Here is a 20,010-nt window from a genome sequence, read left to right on the forward strand (position 1 = left end):
TAGCGACCCTCTGGGTCCTTAATTTCAGTGTTTAGGGTAAAGGGTGTTGTGCGATGAAAAGCTACTAACACCCCTCTGCTTTTGGTGGCGGTGGAGGCCATATAGACCTGTGGGTAACGGGGACCAAAACATTTTGGAGCGGAAATGGGGGTGAAGTGTGTTTCTTGTAAACAGACTACTTGAGCCTTAAGGGATGCAAAGGAGCGGAAGGCCTTGTTACGTTTCTGTGGTATGTTAAGACCCTGAACGTTCAGGGTGAGGATGTTTAACGAGCCCATGGGGAGAGTGTGTGGACTTTTGAGTAAAACGGCAACAACAGCTGGGGCCAAGCCTGAAGATTACCATGGGGGGCTATTTGTCTATGTAAGGGGTAGCTTGAGGTCATGGAGTCATTTGGGGGGAAAAAAGGAGAGGTATAGAACAGGAAGGGAAGTAGAAGAGAAGCTCAAGCGCTATTAAATAGTCAATAGCACAGGAGCTAGCGTGAAGTGCGCAGATACACGGACCGTGGGGGTGACAGTATACAGATAAATATGTGATGGCGGGATCCCGGAAGAGAAACAGGTGACAAACCGAAAAAACCCAGGAAGGTTCCAAGCTCAGGCGGCATCGGTCGCACAGATGGAGCAGCATAGATGGGGATATGAAATGTCCCATGCCGCCAGAGCCAGGACACCCCATATACAGACTGAGAGGCTGTCCAGATGGAGCAAAACAGAATATAACTCTCGAGGGTCAACGGACTCCTCGAGACACTGAATAAACAAAAAATCCCATATAGCCCCAAACCTGTGGGGCAACCGAGTTCAGCCTGGTAGAGAAGAAAAACGACTGGGGTAGGAACCTCAATGCCGGTCAAAAGGGTACACCGACTGGCGTACGTGGCGAGAGAAGGATGATGGTGCATAGATCAGTCCATTGTGTCTTGAGATGATGGGCCCGGTGATGAGAAGCGCCCTCGCTTGTGGAAGCTGAGTTGGCCGTCAGTAGTACGTAAGGGGTAAGATTTCCGTGGCGATCGGGACGTGGACCTCCGTTTGGTACTCTCTGACAACGTTGTTGAGGAAAGTAGTTGCAAATGCCGCAGAGTATCCAGTAGGTCTTCAGGAGTCTTGCAGGTAAAGTCTCGGGTCTGGTATCGGAAACGCACTGCGAAAGGGAAGCTCCACCTATACGCTATACCATGTTGTTGAAGTGCCTGCAGGTGGGGTTTCATAGCCCTGCGTTTGGCAATGGTAGTGGGGCTTAGGTCTTGGAATAGTTGGCAGGTGTGACCTTGAAACTGAAGAGAGTCCATATTGCGAGCTGCTTGGAGGAGTTGCTCTTTACTGCGGAAGAAATGAAGCTTGGCTATAATATCACGCGGTGGGCCCTCCGTGCATCGTGGAGCTAGCGCCCTAAGAACTCTATCCATTTCTAATCTTTCAATCGGGATAGCGGGGGCTAGCTCTTGGAATAGGGCTGTCACGGTTGATTGAACGTCGACAATCGTTTCCGGAAGGCCGCGAATACGCAGATTAGAACGCCTTGCTCGATTTTCAAAGTCCTCCAATTGCGTCAATAATGTTGTATTTTCATCCGTAGGAGGTCAAGGTCTTCTGAATGTGTCCGAAATGAAGCGTCAAGACCGTCTACTCTCTGTTCTAGATCAGCAGTGCGTTGTCCTAGCTCACGGATTTCTCTGGATAAGGTGGTAGTGATGCAGTCAGAGGTCTGCTTCAGCGCTTTATGCAACATTTTTTCAAAGCGTGCTAGCAGGTCAGATGGTGTATGGTCAGATGTCGGAGCCTGTGTGGGGGTGTCCATTTCAATGTCTGACTCACCCTCTGAAGTGCAGGGATGGCTGGGCTGCGAATCTTGTAGAGCGGCGTATGTGCCTAATGTCTGCTTGCTTCCTTGGGCTGCTACAGCGGCCATCTTTGTGGAGGCTTTTGCAAGGGCCTCCTTAATAGATTTACTTGGCGGAGGGGCCTGGTGCCGGGGTGCCGCCTTTACCATATTGATTTTGCTCAGGGGGGGGGCTGTCACCAGGTATTCAGCCCCCTTATCTCCCAGTGTCTCGTTGTAGCCTGACAGGGGGCGGGCCTTCGTGCGGCGCACCGTGGGGATGAAACCCCGTCTGTCAGACAGTGCCCCGCAGCTACGAGGCAGCTGTGAACGGGGCGATTCAGGGCAGGGGAGGCCCGCCGTGAGGGTTGGGTCCTCCCACACTGCAATGCGGGCCGGGATCCGCGGCTCTTCGTCTCTGTCACCCGACGGGGAGACGGAGCTCTATCGGGACATGTCCGTCCCGCCGGCCGCGCATGCGCACTCAAAGTGTTTATTTTATAGTCAGATAGATCACTAAAAGCTTATAAAAGTTTATGTAAAGCAGGTAAGGACAAGTGTGGTTTATTAATAGTCAATAGAATGTCATCTGCAAAAAGTGAGCGTTTATATTCCTTTCCCCTCATAGTCACTCCTGCTATGTCAGGGTGTGCTCTAATCGCTACTGCCAATGGTTCAATATACAACACAAATAAGAGCTGGGACAGAGGGCATCCCTGTCTAGTTCCGTGAAGCATGGGAAAAGTGTCAGATGTGGCACAGGGAAGCTTAACCTGTGCAGTAGGCCGTAAATATAATGCCATAATTGCTTTAAAAAAAGGCCCTTGTATTCCTACATGTCACAATAGTTCAAACATATAAGGCCATCCCAACCTATCAAATGCCTTCTGAGCATCTAAACTTAACAATAGAGCCGGTGTTCGTGAGCCATTGAGTATATCAACTAAATTGATCATACTCCTAGTGTTGTCTCCTGCCTGTCTCGCCAAGATAAACCCCACCTGATCATTGTGTATGATTTTGGGAAGCAAAGGGGCTAAGCGATTAGCTAAGAGTTTAGTAAAAATATTATAATCCAAGTTTAGTAATGCTATGGGCCTGTAATTAGCTGTGGTCATACGGTTTTTGCCTGGTTTGGGAATGACTGTGATAAGAGAATGTTGAAATTGCAAATGAGGTTCTTCTCCGTTCAGCAGAGAGGAGTCAAATTCCAATAGGTTAGGGACTATATCCACGATAAATTGCTTGTAGTATGTGTAGGAAAACCTGTCTGGGCCTGGCGCTTTGTGCAATGGTAGTTCCTTAACAACTGCACATAGCTCCTCCATGATAATTAATTAATCTATCTTCCCTTTTAAGTTTAGGGAGATGAAAGGCTGAGAAAAAAAAGTGTTGAAAGAATCTCTATGGAAAGTGGGATGTCCGTCTGGCAATAAGCAGTTATAAAGCTTATGATAGAAGTCTCCGAACACTTGGGCTATCTGTTGGGGGCAATACATGGGGGTGCCATCCATTTGAAACAAAAAATCATGAGAGTGAGTAGTCGAATGTGTTTTCAATTTATTAACCAGCATCCTATGAGGTTTATTACCGTATTGGTAAAACTTCTCGGTCTCATCCATAACAGTTTCTTTGCTATAGAAATATTGTAAAGTGACTTAAGCTGATATTTAAGTTGTACCACTAAGCGAAGTTTAGGTAAAGAGGGTGAATCAATGAATTTTTTTTGCTGCTTGAGATAATTGGTTCATAAGGTCAGTTTTCTGATGAAGCAGGAACTTCTTGAGACATGAGCTTTCCATTATAAAACAACCCCTAATAAACACTTTATGGGCTTCCCACAAAGTTGAAGAAGCTGACACAGATCCAGTATTGAGTTAAAAAAACTCACTCAATGCTTTCGAAATAGAAGTGTTGACTCCTGATTAACGTAGAAGTGTGTCATTCAAGCGCCAATGGCATGTGCATGAATTTAATTGATCTACAAACAGATCTAGAGCCAAAAAAGAGTGATTGGACTAGGAGTTGGGGACAAAATCAGAGCCTACTGTTTGTTTAAGTAGGGGGGCCAAAAGCAAAAAGTAATCTAGTCTGGTGTAGATGTGGTGCACCAGGGAAAAGAACAAAAACTATTTACTATTCGGGTGTTGTATTTTTCAAATATCAAACAGCTTCTGTCCTCTGATCCATTGACAAAAGGAGGTGGACTGTTTCAAGACATGTTTTGAGGGCAGTTGGCCCCGAAGAGATCTCCCTTCTTGGGCAGCTGGTATAGATATATTAAAGTCTCCTCCAATAATCGTGAAAGGGTGTGAAGATGCTAAAAGTGGGGAAATAGTATCTCTAAAGAACAGCAATTGATCAGTATTAGGAGCATATACTTTAACAATTTGAAATATAGACATCACCATATTGACACTGCTATAGTATAAATTTGCCCTGGGTGTCTAGTACAGAAGACAACCTTTCTTGATAAGAATAGCTACACCTGTTTTACCAGTGCCATCCATGGCGGAGTATGCTACAAGAAAATACTTGAGGGCAAAGTTAAATGAGCTTCCCTTTTTGAAATGTGTTTCTTGGATAAGGATAATATAAATATGGAGGAGTCCTGAGTAGCTGAGGCTGCCCAGGCATCTACAGTAATAGTTTTAGATGTTTGGGGATGACATAGGAAGGGTGAAAACTGGGCGGTAACTTCACTCCTCTCTTACAAATTAAGCAGCAAATAACAGGACAGCATCTGAGAAGATCCCGATAGGGTATCGGAGGTATCCTAAAGAGGATATCAAAATTGATGGGCAAATGTCTATATCTTAATGTCTATAGATATTAAGTCTTAAGTAGAAACCGCTGCACTTTGCGTAATTTCATCGGGTAACAGAAGATAACAGGGAAGCAGGAGACCGTTGAGGAATCGGGAGGCGTGTCTTGTTTCTGGATCTTGTCGGGGTCCACATCTTGTTAGGAGTGTTGACTGCTCTTGGCTTAAGCAGGGGTAATGCTAAAGCTTCATACAGGAGAGGGGGTAAGCCTAAATTACGCAGAAACACCTCTCCTTCTTGAAGATCTCTGATTGTGTGATGAGTGCCATCTTTGGTTATGGTTAACCTGAATAGAAAGCCCTATCTGTAAACAATGCGATGCTTCTGAAGGTGCAGTTTAAGCGGACGATGTGTACATCTCTTAGACAGTGTGATAGGGGACAAATCACTATAGACTTGATTTTTTTCCCCTCTAAAATCAACTAAGGCAGTGTTACACGTAGAATTCAGCAGAGATTCTTTACTATCATAATTAGAGATGAGCGAATTATTCAAAAATTTGATTCGGCTGATTCGCCGAATTTGCGGAATAAATTCGATTCGATGCGAATTTATTCGTTGCAAATTTAACTTATTAAAAGGGTTTCTAGGCTTCAGAGAGCCTTTATATTAGTGCAGAACACTGTACCTTTAATTTAAATGCCCCTTGGAGTCTGCTGGGGAAGAGAAATAATACTGTCAGTCAGTATGACATGCAGATGAGTGCTGTCGATCTTAGAATCACCGCACACTTCACTCATTTGGGCAGTCACGGGGCCAAAACCAGAGTGTGGAGCCACAGTGTGGCGGTGGAGGCAGCAGCAATGGGAGGCCATACAGCACCCTATGACAAAATGGAACCCACCAGCAATGTGAGGAGACCTGAAAGTGGCACATGGCAGAGTGTGGTGATGGAGACAGCAGCAATGGGAGGCCGTACAGGGACCATGACACACTCTGGACCTGGCAGCAGCATGAGGAGGCGGTACAGGGGCCCATGGCAGAGTGGCGAAGCGTAAGCAGCTTAAATTGAAGGCCATACAGAGGACTATGTTAAAAAGTCCCCCCAGCAGCAAGAAGAAGAAGAAGAAGAAGAAGAAGAGGATGAGGATGAAGAAGAAAGAAGAAGAAGATGAGGATGAAGAAGAAGAAGAAGAAGAGGATGAGGATGAGGATGATGATGAAGAAGAAGAAGAGGATGAGGAGGAAGAAGAAGAGGATGAGGATGATGATGAAGAAGAAGAAGAAGAAGAAGAGGATGAGGATGAAGAAGAGGATGAGGATGAAGAAGAAGAAGAAGAGGATGATGGTGAGGAAGAAGAAGAAGAAGAAGAAGAGGATGAGGATGATGAAGAAGAAGAGGAGGATGAGGATGAAGAAGAAGAAGAAGAGGGTGAGGATGAAGAAGAAGAAGAAGAGGATGAGGATGAAGAAGAAGAGGATGAAGAAGAAGAGAATGAGGATGAAGAAGAGGATGAGGATGAAGAAGAAGAAGAGGAAGAGGATGAGGATGAAGAAGAAGAAGAAGAAGAGGATGAGGAAGAAGAAGAAGAGGATGAGGAAGAAGAAGAAGAGGATGAGGATGAAGAAGAAGAAGAGGATGAGGATGAAGAAGAAGAAGAGGATGAGGATGAAGAAGAAGAAGAGGATGAGGATGATGAAGAAGAGGATGAGGAAGAAGAGGAAGAAGAAGAAGAAGAAGAAGAGGATGAGGATGAAGAAGAAGAAGAAGCAGAAAAAGAAGAAGAGGATGAGGATGAAGAAGAAGAAGAAGAGGATGAGGATGAAGAAGAAGAAGAAGAAGAAGAAGAGGATGAGGATGAAGAAGAGGATGAGGATGAAGAAGAGGATGATGGTGAGGATGAGGATGATGATGAAGAAGAAGAAGAAGAAGAAGAAGAAGAGGATGAGGATGAAGAAGAGGATAAGGAAGAAGAAGAAGAAGAAGAAGAGGATGAGGATGATGAAGAAGAAGAGGATGAGGATGAAGAAGAATAAGAAGAAGAAGAAGAAGAAGAAGAAGAAGAAGAAGAAGAAGAAGAAGAAGAAGAGGATGAGGAAGAAGAAGAAGAAGAAGAGGATGAGGAAGAAGAAGAAGAAGAGGATGAGGATGATGAAGAAGAAGAAGAGGATGAGGATGAAGAAGATGATGATGGTGAGGATGAGGATGATGAAGAAGAAGAAGAAGAAGAAGAAGAAGAGGATGAGGATGAAGAAGAAGAAGAAGAGGATGAGGAAGAAGAAGAGGATGAGGATGAAGAAGAAGAAGAAGAAGAAGAAGAAGAAGAAGAAGAGGATGAGGATGATGAAGAAGAAGAAGAAGAGGATGAGGAAGAAGAAGAAGAAGAAGAAGAAGAGGATGAAGATGAAGAAGAAGAAGAAGAAGAGGATGAGGAAGAAGAAGAAGAAGAAGAAGAAGGGGGTGAGGATGAGGATGAAGAAGAAGAAGAGGATGAGGATGATGAAGAAGAAGAAGATGAGGATGAAGAAGAAGAAGAAGAGAGGATGAGGATGAAGAAGAGGATAAGGATGAAGAAGAGGATGATGGTGAGGATGAGGAGGAAGAAGAAGAAGAAGAGGATGAGGATGAAGAAGAAGAAGAAGAGGATGAGGAAGAAGAAGAAGAAGAGGATGAAGAAGAAGAAGAAGAAGAAGAAGAAGAAGAAGAGGATGAGGATGATGATGAAGAAGAAGAAGAGATTGAGGAAGAATAATAAGAAGAAGAGGATGAGGATGAAGAAGAAGAAGAAGAGGATGAGGATGAGGAAGAAGAAGAAGAAGAAAAAAAAGAAGAAGAAGAAGAAGAAGAAGAAGAAGGGGGTTAGGATGAGGATGAAGAAGAAGAAGAAGAAGAAGAAGAAGAGGATGAGGATGATGAAGAAGAAGAAGATGAGGATGAAGAAGAAGAGGATGAGGATGAAGAAGAAGAGGATGAGGAAGAAGAAGAGGATGAGGATGAAGAAGAAGAAGAAGAGGATGAGGATGATGAAGAAGAATAAGAAGAAAAGAAGAGGATGAGGAAGAAGAAGAGGATGAGGATGAAGAAGAAGAAGAAGAGGATGAGGATGATGAAGAAGAATAAGAAGAAGAGGATGAGGATGAAGAAGAAGAAGAAGATGAGGATGAAGAAGAAGAAGAAGAGGATGAGGATGAAGAAGAAGATGAAGATGAGGATGAAGAAGAAGAAGAAGAGGATGAGGATGATGAAGAAGAAGAAGATGAGGAAGAAGAAGAGGATGAGGATGATGAAGAAGAAGAAGAGGATGAGGATGAAGAAGAGGATGAGGATGAAGAAGAAGAAGAGGATGATGTGAGGAAGAAGAAGAAGAAGAGGATGAGGATGATGAAGAAGAAGAAGAAGAGGAGGAGGATGAGGATGAAGAAGAAGAAGAAGAAGAGGATGAGGATGAAGAAGAAGAGGATGAGGATGAAGAAGAAGAGAATGAGGATGAAGAAGAGGATGAGGAAGAAGAAGAAGAAGAAGAAGAAGAAGAAGAAGAAGAAGAAGAGGAAGAGGATGAGGATGAAGAAGAAGAAGAAGAAGAAGAAGAGGATGAGGAAGAAGAAGAAGAAGAGGATGAGGATGATGAAGAAGAAGAGGATGAGGATGAAGAAGAAGAAGAAGAAGAAGAAGAAGAGGATGAGGATGATGATGATGAAGAAGAAGAAGTAGAAGAAGAGGATGAGGATGATGAAGAAGATGAAGAAGAAGAAGAAGAAGAAGAAGAGGATGAGGATGAGGATGAAGAAGAGGATGAGGATGAAGAAGAGGATGATGGTGAGGATGTGAAGAAGAAGAAGAAGAAGAAGAAGAGGATGAGGAAGAAGAAGAAGAAGAGGATGAGGATGATGAAGAAGAGGATGAGGATGAAGAAGAAGAGGATGAGGAAGAAGAAGAAGAAGAAGAGGATGAGGATGAAGAAGAAGAGGATGAGGATGAAGAAGAGGATGAGGATGAAGAAGAGGATGATGGTGAGGATGAGGATGAAGAAGAAGAAGAGGATGAGGATGAAGAAGAAGAAGAAGAAGAAGAAGAAGAAGATAAGAAGAAGAAGAATGAGGAAGAGGAAGAAGAAGAGGATGAGGATGAATAATAATAATAATATTATTAAGAAGAGGAGAAGGAAGAAGAAGAAGAAGAAGAAGAAGAAGAATGAAGAGGATGAGGAAGAGGAAGAAGAAGATGAGGATGAGGATGAGAAGAGAAGAATGAGGATGAGGAGAAGAAGAAGAAGAAGAAGGAAGGAAGAAAGAAGATGAGGATGAGGAAGAAGAAGATGAGAAGAAGAAGAGAGAAAAAGAAGAGAAGGAGATGATGAAGAAGAGAGAAGAAGAAGAGGATGAGGATGAGGAAGAAGAAGAAGGGTGTGAGGATGAGGATGAAGAAGAAGAAGAAGAGGATGAGGATGAAGAAGAAGAATATGAGGATGATGAAGAAGAAGAAGAAGAAGAGGAAGAAGAGGATGAGGATGATGAAGAAGAAGAAGAGGATGAGGAAGAAGAAGAGGATGAGGATGAAGAAGAAGAAGAGGATGAGGATGAAGAAGAAGAATAAGAAGAAGAGGATGAGGATGAAGAAGAAGAAGAAGAAGAAGAAGAGGATGAGGATGACAAAGAAGAAGAAGAGGATGAGGATGAAGAAGAAGAAGAGGATGAGGATGAGGAAGAAGAAGAAGAAGAAGAAGAAGAAGAATAAGAGGATGAGGATGAGGATGAAGAAGAAGAAGAAGAGGATGAGGATGAGGATGAGGATGAAGAAGAAGAAGAAGAAGAAGAGGATGAAGAAGAAGAAGAAGAATAAGAAGAGGATGAGGATGAGGAAGAAGAAGAAGAAGAAGAAGAAGAAGAAGAAGAAGAAGAAGAAGAGGATGAAGAAGAAGAAGAAGAAGAAGAGGATGAGGATGAAGAAGAGGATGAGGATGATGATGAAGAAGAAGAGGATGATGGTGAGGAAGAAGAAGAAGAAGAAGAAGAAGAGGATGAGGATGAAGAAGAAGAAGAAGAGGAGGATGAGGATGAAGAAGAAGAGGATGAGGATGATGAAGAAGAAGAGGATGAGGATGAAGAAGAAGAGGATGAGGATGAAGAAGAAGAGGATGAGGATGAAGAAGAGGATGAGGATGATGAAGAAGAAGAAGAAGAAGAGGATGAGGATGAAGAAGAAGAGGATGAGGATGAAGAAGAAGAAGAAGAGGATGAGGATGAAGAAGAAGAAGAAGAGGATGAGGATGAGGATGAAGAAGAAGAAGAAGAAGAAGAAGAAGAAGAAGAAGAAGTAGGATGAAAATAAGAAGAATTCCAGTCCAGCAAAATGTGTATCTGCAGAGAGCTCCGCTATTTCTGACAGTTCTCTGACAGTTCCTTCACATTTACAGCGGTTGAAAAATTGTATCTATTTGTTTCCGAATAAAAACATCTGTAACCTAAATGGAAACAAATAGATACAATGTTTCAACCGCTGTAAATGTGAAGGAACTGTCAGAGAACTGTCAGAAATAGCGGAGCTCTCTGCAGGGACACTTTTTGCCGGCTGTAGAAGGGATGAAAATCGGCCGATCGGGGAAAATTCGATTCGTGCATCCGAAGTTTGCTAATTTTCGGATTCAGCGCGAACCAAATTTTTCCTAATATTCAAAACGAATTCCACTTCGCCAAGTTCGATTCGCTCATCTCTAATCATAATACTGAAACCGGATAATGATGTCTTTTGGTCTCGCGCCCAATGGAGGTTTTGGGGCAAGAGAGCGGTGGGCCCTATCCATTCACCAATCTTTGTCCAGAACCGCCGAGGCCAATGCGGTGAACAGACCCCGTAAATAATCTTGCAGATCCGTGTCTCCTATTGATTCAGGAATGCCTCGTATACGGAGATTTTGTCTCCGCTCCCTATTCTCCAGATCTTCCTGCAGGCATTGTAGCTGGGACATCTGTTGCTTCAAACTATGATTGTCTTCCTCCAGTACATGTACATACTGCACTAAATCATCAAATCTGGTAGGTGATCTGTACGCTCTTCCACCAATGCTTTCTCCCCTCTGAGTTCCTGTGCTATTTTCCCCACTGCCACAGAAATAGTATGGGATAAACTCTGCAGTAGACCATGTAACTTATCATCCAGAATGTCTGCTGTGAGATAGGGGATAGGAGAAGGGGGAGCTAGAGCAGTATGATGAGTTACCTCTGCTCTGCAACCTGTCAAATCATCTGGTTGTGCTGCTGGGATTGTGAGATCACTCAAGGCCGGGGATGCGGCTCGTGACACATATTTATCCATATGTGTAGGCCGCAAATGCTTGGCGGGCAATGGAGGGTATTTCTAACACCCAATTTTGCCCATGGGGATTTGCAAGTGGTACTGAGTCTGACACCTGTTCTCCTCTGCTTTAAGTAGCTTATGTTAGTTCCGGAGGAGCTGGAAGAGAGCTGAATTTTGATATTGGCCTAACCAGTTAAACATAAATAATTGAGTGGCAATTTTCAAATGGTTGAATATTTTTCGTAAAGTGAACTTAACTTCATTAACTAAGCTCTGGAGCAAATTCCCTTGCAAAGTGCAACTTCCCTTGCAACATTTACAGCCTATTTGCCTTTAGCAAATCAACCTCAGTGGGCTGAACTATTTTAGTATATTCAGATTTGTTTTTTTCTAATTGGCCTTGATAAATGATAAAAAGTAAACATATTTTCTGGTATCATGATAACATTTTATTTGGTTCATTTAATTTATTTGTTTTTTGTTGTTGTTTTTTTCTTGGGGGGGGGGGGTTGGCATCCTGAGCACAAACATTTATCCTCTGATTACAGTTCAGCAGAGCTTCCATTTTATACCTAATAAAATTTCTTTAGCTCAACATTTAAATACCCTCACTTGCAGATTAGCTCACCATTTTCTCCCTAGAGGTACAGTATTCTTTAACTATTGCAAAATGATGCATTTTTATATAAAAGCAATTTATTTGTTCCATCAGTTATCTTTTCAGTTTGCTTCTTAATTTCCCTAAGGCCTATTTCTTAAGCAACTCTATGCAGATTAATTATAATATCAAAATAAAAAATATGACCACAATGTAAAATAGAATAAAACATCATGTTTGTAGTGTTATATGCGTATTTAGTTTTCTATAAAAGTGAATACAGATAACAGATAAATTGCACAGGACATTAAAACCAGAAACTGTCATTTAGCGCTGCAGTAAAACTGATTTGGGAACAAATCCATTTGTGTCCTTTTTTAATAGCAAAGAAGGAATATGCAAAACCTTTTAAACCACAGAAACTCATCATAATATACATTTTTAGGCCAGAAGTTTTGTATCTTCAGTACAAGTGTCTGAGAAGAATCAGCACACCTTCAATGAAATGTGTTGCATATAATACAAGGTATTTTTAAAGGTTAGCCTAAGTTAGCATTAGGTTCAGGGGTTAGGGTGCTAGGTTAAGTGAGTTGGTAATTGTTAAATGTAACCTGTGCCGAACGCCAAATGGAGGATTCAACTACAGACCTTTCTTAAAGGTCATAAATAGTGATGAGCCAAACTGCCTGGGTCCACCAAATTCTCCAGATCTCAATCCATCGAGCATCAGCAGGATGTGCTGAAAAAACAAGTCAAATCCATAGAAATCCAACCTCATAACTTGCAGGGCTTAAACATTCTGCTACTGATAGGTTGGTGCCAGATACCACAGCATACCTTCAGATGTCTAGAGGTGTCCATGCTGTGATGGGTCAGAGCCAGGCCCAGACTAGGACAAAAAAATAGGCCCGGGCATTTTAGACCGAGCAGCCAATTTTTTTAGGGGGGTGGGCAAGGGCATTCGTGAGGGCAGTTGGTGATGGCATATTCATGCAGTCGGTCCTCCGCACTGTAATGTAAATTATCACTGTGATAAAAAGGGTACTGCACTGTAAAGGGGCACTGTATTGATTACAGTGCCCCTTTACAGCATAGTCCCCTTTATATCACAGTGCCTCTTTCCTTTACAGTACCCCCAATATATTCACCAAAGAGACATCCTCATCCAGCAAAGAGACATCCCACTCCAGCAAAGAGACATCCCCTTATAGCAAAGAGACAGCCCAGTCTTGCAAACAGACATCCCCATACAGAAAAGAGACAGTCCAATCCAGCAAAGAGACATCCGAATCCAGCAAAGAGACAGCCTGTCCAGAAAGAGACAGTCCGTCCAGCAAGGAGACATCTTGCCCAGCAAAGAGCCATCTTGTCCAGTAAAGAGACAGCCCATCCAGCAAAGAGACAGCCCATCCAGCAAAGAGACAGCCCATCCAGCAAAGGGATAGCCCAATCCACCCCTGCTACAAAGCAAGACTGTTTGGCTGTCAGAAGTGCCAGCCGGCGAAGGAGAGTGGCTGCTGTTGTTCCTTCAGTGTGGTTGTGTGTGCAGCGGCAGGTCAAGGAGGTGTTTGTGTGTCCTCTGCGGCACTTCCTACTTGTTGCTGGAGCTGTCTCTGCCACTCCTACTGTCGGCCCTGCTTTAGACATAGCTGCATAGTGGGAGGTCTGTATTATCCCTGTCCAGACTGAGGTCTTTGCTTACCCTCCGCTGTGCAGCCTGGTCATCAACAGGCTGCTTTTCTTAAACCTAGCGGCCACTGGGCAAATGCCTGGTGTGCCCTATAGTCAGTCCGGTCCTGGTCAAAGTTGTTTGGAAGCAAAAGGGGCTGTTTTGGTGGAAAAAAAGGGACCTACTCAATATTAAAGTAGGTCATCATAATGTTATTCCTCGATTGGTGTATATTGTTATTTGTGTCACTATTTAAGAAGGAGGCTTCTTTTTAGGGGGAATCACTGTTCCGGATAGAGAGATCAAAAGGAGACAGACTATTCTGAGCTATTCTTTTCCAATTTATTCTCAGATAAGTTCCCTAATCAAATTCTATAAAACCACCTTTTAAACAAAATAAATAAAAAAAAGCATCCACAATGAAAAATCCCCTAAAAGTAATAGCCTGACATATTTCCATGCCATTTACATGTGGAATGCAGACCTTAAATGTCCTTTCTTTGGCACTTAATACTTACGACATTTGCCATCATCATCACACACATAGTCCTAGGACATCATTACATGTATACGTGTGCACAACATCATCACATGCACTATGCCACCATGCACATATGTGATATCATCACATACTGTATGTGCTAACAGTCCCATGTAGGTGCATCCCATTTTGTGTACCATTTTAACAAACAAATTATCATACTCTTTTCTATTTACAGTAATTTTTCATCCTAAAAATGTTATGCTTTACAGAATCCAAAACATCCATAGAGTTTTACCACTCCCGTCACTTATCGATTTTTCATTCCACAGCAATGACATATTTAAGTTCCACAATTCTATTATCCTAATCCTTTCAGAATTACTATTTTACTATCTTTGTAATAATTCCATCATGTCTTACTTGATCAGACTTTTGTACAGGTATAGCTCTCTCCCTTTCCTCTTCAATGCTTTTTTACACACATGTATATATGCGAATAGCTTTTTTCCGCTTTTAAAAATATAACACATCAACTTTCTATTTATTTAAATAAGGGGGAGATATGTTAAGCCTTTTTTTAAACCTTTTGGGTTGAACAAGTCTAGATAAAAATCCATTTTGCCTCCATATGTAATAGCTTTGCATCCAGATCACCTTTTCTTGGGCCTAAATGGAGAGTCAAAATTATTAAAATGCACTTCTTACTTCACTAAATTAAATGGGAAGATTCTAAAAACAAAAATACAGAGGAAAAGTGGGAGCACTTTGAGAACATCTTAATTAATGGCATTAGCCAGTCTGTTCCAATAGGGAAAAAACATAAAAGAAATAAGTTTGAACCAAGGTGGATAAATTCAAATATAAAAAGGCACATGAAAGGGAAAGAAACTGTCCTTTAACCACTTCAATAGCAGGCACTTTCACCCCCTTCCTGCCCAGGACAATTTTTAGCTTTCAGCACTGGTGCACTTTACATGACAATTGCACGGTCATTCTTATGTACCCATAAGAAATTGTATCATTGTTTTCAAACAAATAGAGCTTTCTTTTGGTGGTATTTAATCACCACTGGGTTTTTTACTTTTAGCTGAATAAGCAAGACAGAACATTTTGAAAAAAAATGCAGTTTTCATAGTTTTTGTTATAAATTTTATAACAGATATTATATTTTATTAAATATTTTATTTTGTTATTATTGTCAGTAGACAATTTTAGCTGCTATCCTATCCAAAGTAAACTTTTTTTTTTTCGCTGCAAAGCTTCCCTTTGAAAAAGAAAAAGCTTTTATTTCAGGGGTGATATTTTAATATCTTTTTGAATTTTGAAGGTATATGTTGATTGAATCTTAAAACAACATTTTTTTTCACAGCAAGGCTCGCATTTAATTTTATGTATTTTCAGGTTTTCATTTCTTTTGGCTTTTTTATGTTTGTTTTATTTTGATATGGACTTTGGGTTTTTCAAAGTGCACAATGTACTCATTATTGGTCATTTGCTCTTGAAGCTGTATCATTTAAAATAAATTCAAGTACAAGAATCACTTAAACCTAAAATTATATCACTCTTGTTCTCTGCAACCTCCCTACCCATAGATAAAATAAAAGATAGTTAGATATAAACTGGTTATGACTCTTATCCCTGATTAAAACTGCCCTGCTGCTCACCAATTTTATACTGCTTATACTATAGACAAAGAGCACAGGATGGCACAAGAAATTAGATATTACGATTTGGGCCCAGATTTGCCATTTAAATTGTTCTGCTGATGATGTTTTTACACAGCTAAACTATCTCCGATCTCAACTGTTGTAGTAAAATATATGCCAGTACTTTTTTTCTCTAATACACTTCTGTCAATTCACTCTCAAGAAAAATATCCTGCTCCTGGCCAATTTTACACTGTTGTATCATCTGTGATCCCTTGATAGTTTGATAATAATTGGCTAGCCTCAGAGAACTACTGGCCAGTTTATATCTGCCCATCAAAACAGATCGATTAACACTTATGAAAAAGCATATATCACTGCTAAAACTACCTAAAAAGCCTTTCAAACAGAAATTAATCAGATTGGAGTGATGCCGTATGTAAGCCATCTAAATGTAAAGGAAAAAATATATGCACTCCCAGTGTACAGTATCACTGAGACTGTCCGTGAAAATTATACTGTTCTGGAGGGGGCACATGTACAAAGCCAAGGAAGATGGTAGCTTATCTTCCTAGCTCCGTGCCACCAGAACCTTACACACGGTGGATCAGGTGAGCATCTACAGCTATCAACCTCATACCCACCTGTGGAACTGTGGGAAGATTAAGTCTACCTGAGGGTATGCATCATACCCCAAAATACAAGCAGAAACACCGGGCTCAGCAGATGGCTTTTCCTGCCCCATGGTCAGGCAAGATAGTGCCAGAGTCTCCAGAGCCAGATGACACCAAGTGCCTTTCGGCTGCTGACCCGACATCTCAATATGATAGCCAGCTGCAATTCCCATCTGACATAGGGAGCCCACATGAACATAACTGTCAGGGGTCCAGGGTATGACCAGAGGTATATGACTGACGCAGGGAAATGCAGGCTTCAGATAAGTTATAAACAATATAATTTATTCAAGAATAACAATACAAACATAAACGCAGTGCAATACTAAAACATAACACAGTGCAAACGAACCAAACCAAACCACCCACAGATAACAATACATACAATGCAAGCGTCGTCAGGCAGGCCGGGTCAATAACAAACGGGCAGGTAGGAACAGGAGGAGCAGGCAGAGAGTAGTCAGGTCACGAGCCGGGTACAGCAACTAACAGGCAGGTAGGTACAGGGGGGTCAGACAGAGAATGGTCGGGGTCACAAGCCAGGGATCAGAACAGGAGAAGTCAGCAGAGGTCCAGATCAAGCAGGGTCAGCAACAAGACAGGAACAGGAACAGGATGCAGGAACAAGATACAGGGCCCAGGAAAAACACACACACCAAGGCAGAGTCTGCAGGTCTGACCATCCCTTAAATACACCTGCATAAGCAGTTTCAGGTGTTTGGCTGGCTGCAGGGTTGAGTCTCTGATTGCTGGGAGCACCCGCTGGCCAGCCCTGGTACTGCAGCCCATAAGGCAGGTGAGTCCCACCATTGCTGGCCAGTCCATTCCTGACAGTACCCCCCCCTCAAGGAGCGGCCTCAGGACGCTCCAAACAGTCCTAGCTGGGCAAAATGTTCCACCGCCCAGGTCTGGTAACTTGGGGGATATCAAAGACTGGCACACCGGGCAGGACTCCGGGCAGCAGGACTCCGGGCAGTGGCACACCGGGCAGAGGCACATCGGGCAGAGGCACATCGGGCAGCGGCACATCGGGCAGCAGCACATCGGGCAGGACTGCGGGCAGAGGCACATCGGGCTGGACTCCGGGCAGAGGCACATCGGGCTGGACTCCGGGCAGAGGCACATCGGGCTGGACTCCGGGCAGAGGCACATCGGGCTGGACTCCGAATCACCAGGTGGAGCAGCGGGCCCTGGGCCACCAGGCAGAGCGGCGGGCGCCAGGCCCCCAGGCGGAGCGGTGGGCTCCGTGCCCCCAGGCGGGGCGACAGGTGCCGGACCCCCAGGCAGAGCTGCGGGCGCCGGGCCCCCAGGCGGAGCGGCGGGCGCCGGGCCCCCAGGAGGGGCGACAGGCATCGGACCCCCAGGCGGAGCGGCGGGCGCCGGACCCCCAGGCGGAGCAACAGGTCTCGGGCCCCCAGGCGGAGCGACAGGTCTTGGGCTCCCAGGCGGAGCGGCGGGCGCCGGACCCCCAGGCGGAGCGACAGGTCTCGGGCCCCCAGGCGGAGCGGCGGGCGCTGGACCCCCAGGTGGAGCGACAGGTCTCGGGCCCCCAGGCGGAGCGGCGGGCGCCGGACCCCCAGGCGGAGCGACAGGTCTCGGGCCCCCAGGCGGAGCGGCGGGCGCCGGACCTCCAGACGGTGCGACAGTTCTCGGGCCCCCAGGCGGAGCGACAGGCACCGAGTCACCAGGCACGATAGTGGGCTCCGAGTCAACTGGCATGACCGCGGGCACTGGGTCAGACATTGGATCGTCTGGCTGGACAGCGGGCATCGGGTCACCAGGCATCAGGTCATTTGGCTCGACAGCGGGCACCGAGTCATCTGGCAAGGCAGTGGGCACCGAGTCACCAGGCACGACAGTGGGCTCTGAGTCAATTGGCATGACCGCGTCATCTGGCACGAGTCACCAGGCACGACAGTGGGCTCCGAGTCAACTGGCAAGACTGCGGGCACCGAGTCGTCTGGCAAGACTGCGGGCACCGAGTCAACTGGCGGAACAGCGGGCATCGAGTCACCTGGTAAGACTGCGGGCACCGAGTCGTCTGGCAAGATCGCGGGCTCCGAGTCGTCTGGCAAGACTGCGGGCACCGAGTCGTCTGGCAAGACTGCGGGCACCGAGTCGTCTGGCAAGACTGCGGGCACTGATTCAACTGGCGGAACAGCGGGCATCGAGTCACCTGGCAAGACTGCGGGCACCGAGTCGTCTGGCAAGACTGCGGGCACCGAGTCATCTAGCGGAACAGCGGGCACCGAGTCAACTGGCGGAACAGCGGGCACCGAGTCGTCTGGCAAGACTGCGGGCACCGAGTCGTCTGGCAAGATCGCGGGCTCCGAGTCGTCTGGCAAGACTGCGGGCACCAAGTTGTCTGGCAAGACTGCGGGCTCCGAGTCGTCTGGCAAGACTGCGGGCCCCCGAGTCGTCTGGCAAGACTGCGGGCTCCGAGTCAACTGGTGGAACAGCGGGCTTCGAGTCGTCTGGCAAGACTGCGGGCACCGAGTCGTCTGGCAAGACTGCGGGCACCGAGTCAACTGGCGGAACAGCGGGCCTCGAGTCACCTGGTAAGACTGCGGGCACCGAGTCGTCTGGCAAGATCGCGGGCTCGGAGTCGTCTGGCAAGACTGCGGGCACCGAGTCGTCTGGCAAGACTGCGGGCACCGAGTCGTCTGGCAAGACTGCGGGCACTGAGTCATCTGGCAAGACTGCGGGCACCGAGTCGTCTGGCAAGACTGCGGGCACCGAGTCAACTGGTGGAACAGTGGGCATCGAGTCACCTGGTAAGACTGCAGGCACCGAGTTGTCTGGCAAGACTGCGGGCACCGAGTCGTCTGGCAAGACTGCGGGCACCGAGTCATCTGGCAAGACTGCGGGCATCGAGTCAACTGGCGGAACAGCGGGCACCGAGTCGTCTGGCAAGACTGTGGGCACCGAGTCGTCTGGCAAGATCGCGGGCTCCGAGTCGTCTGGCAAGACTTCGGGCACCGAGTCGTCTGGCAAGACTGCGGGCACCGAGTCGTCTGGCAAGACTGCGGGCACCGAGTCAACTGGCGGAACAGCGGGCATCGAGTCACCTGGCATGATAGGATCATCAGGCTGCATCAGTTCATCAGGCCGGATCAGTTCATCAGGCTGGGTACAGACATCAGGCTGGATCAGTTCATCAGGCTGGGTACAGACATCAGGCTGGGTACAGACATCAGGCTGGGTACAGACATCAGGCTGAAGTGCGGGCGCCGAGGCACCAGGCTGAACCACGGAAGGCAGGTTCTCAGACGGCAGGCTCACCGGTTTGGATACTGGCAGGATGGTATTGGTTGGAAAGAATTTTCGCTTTTTTCTGGTTTTAACTACTGGAGCACTGCAAGTAAACGCAGGTCTGCAAACGAATGGAGCAGCTGGAGACAGAGAAGAGCTGGAGGATGGAACAGGGGAGGGAACAGTTGCTACAGAGGGCTTCTTTACAGGGTTAAAGGCAGGATACGTGCAGCGAGTGGGAACAGGGTACTGACATGCGGTAGATAGCCAAGTATACTGGGCTGTAACTGGAGGTGCTGTTGGGAAAGCAGGAATAGAGCTTTGAGGAAATAGATTAGAAGCAGGACTGGGTTTTTGTAAGCTGACTGAGGCTGGGTGTAACAAATCTGTCCATGTCTGCAGTATGGGTTGAACAAAGCTGAGCTTACACAAAGCCTGTCTGACCAAAGACTGCACTGCGTTTATACAATCCCTTAATACCTGTGGTGAACATGCAGAATAACGCTCCAGAAAGTAATCCACATCATCCTCTAATAACCATACCAGGGACTCTACCTGGTCTGCACTAAATGGTGGCAAAAATTCATCCCTGCATTCGGGGGTACCAGATGAAACCAACTCAGCACAAACCTGAATCAATGGCTGCACCTCAGAGAATTCTGTGCCCTGATCTACTAGAACATGAGCGATCCGTATACATTCTAGCAGTTGATCCCGGGTATACTCCTTCAGAGTTTGATAAGCATACTCTTTGTCATCAAACACTAGCAGAGATAAATACACCACCTCATCCAAATCCA

Source organism: Staurois parvus, unplaced genomic scaffold (genome assembly GCF_062004578.1).
Source record: "Staurois parvus isolate SC_StPar_1 unplaced genomic scaffold, SC_StPar_1.0 ptg000598l, whole genome shotgun sequence".
Taxonomy (NCBI): domain Eukaryota; kingdom Metazoa; phylum Chordata; class Amphibia; order Anura; family Ranidae; genus Staurois; species Staurois parvus.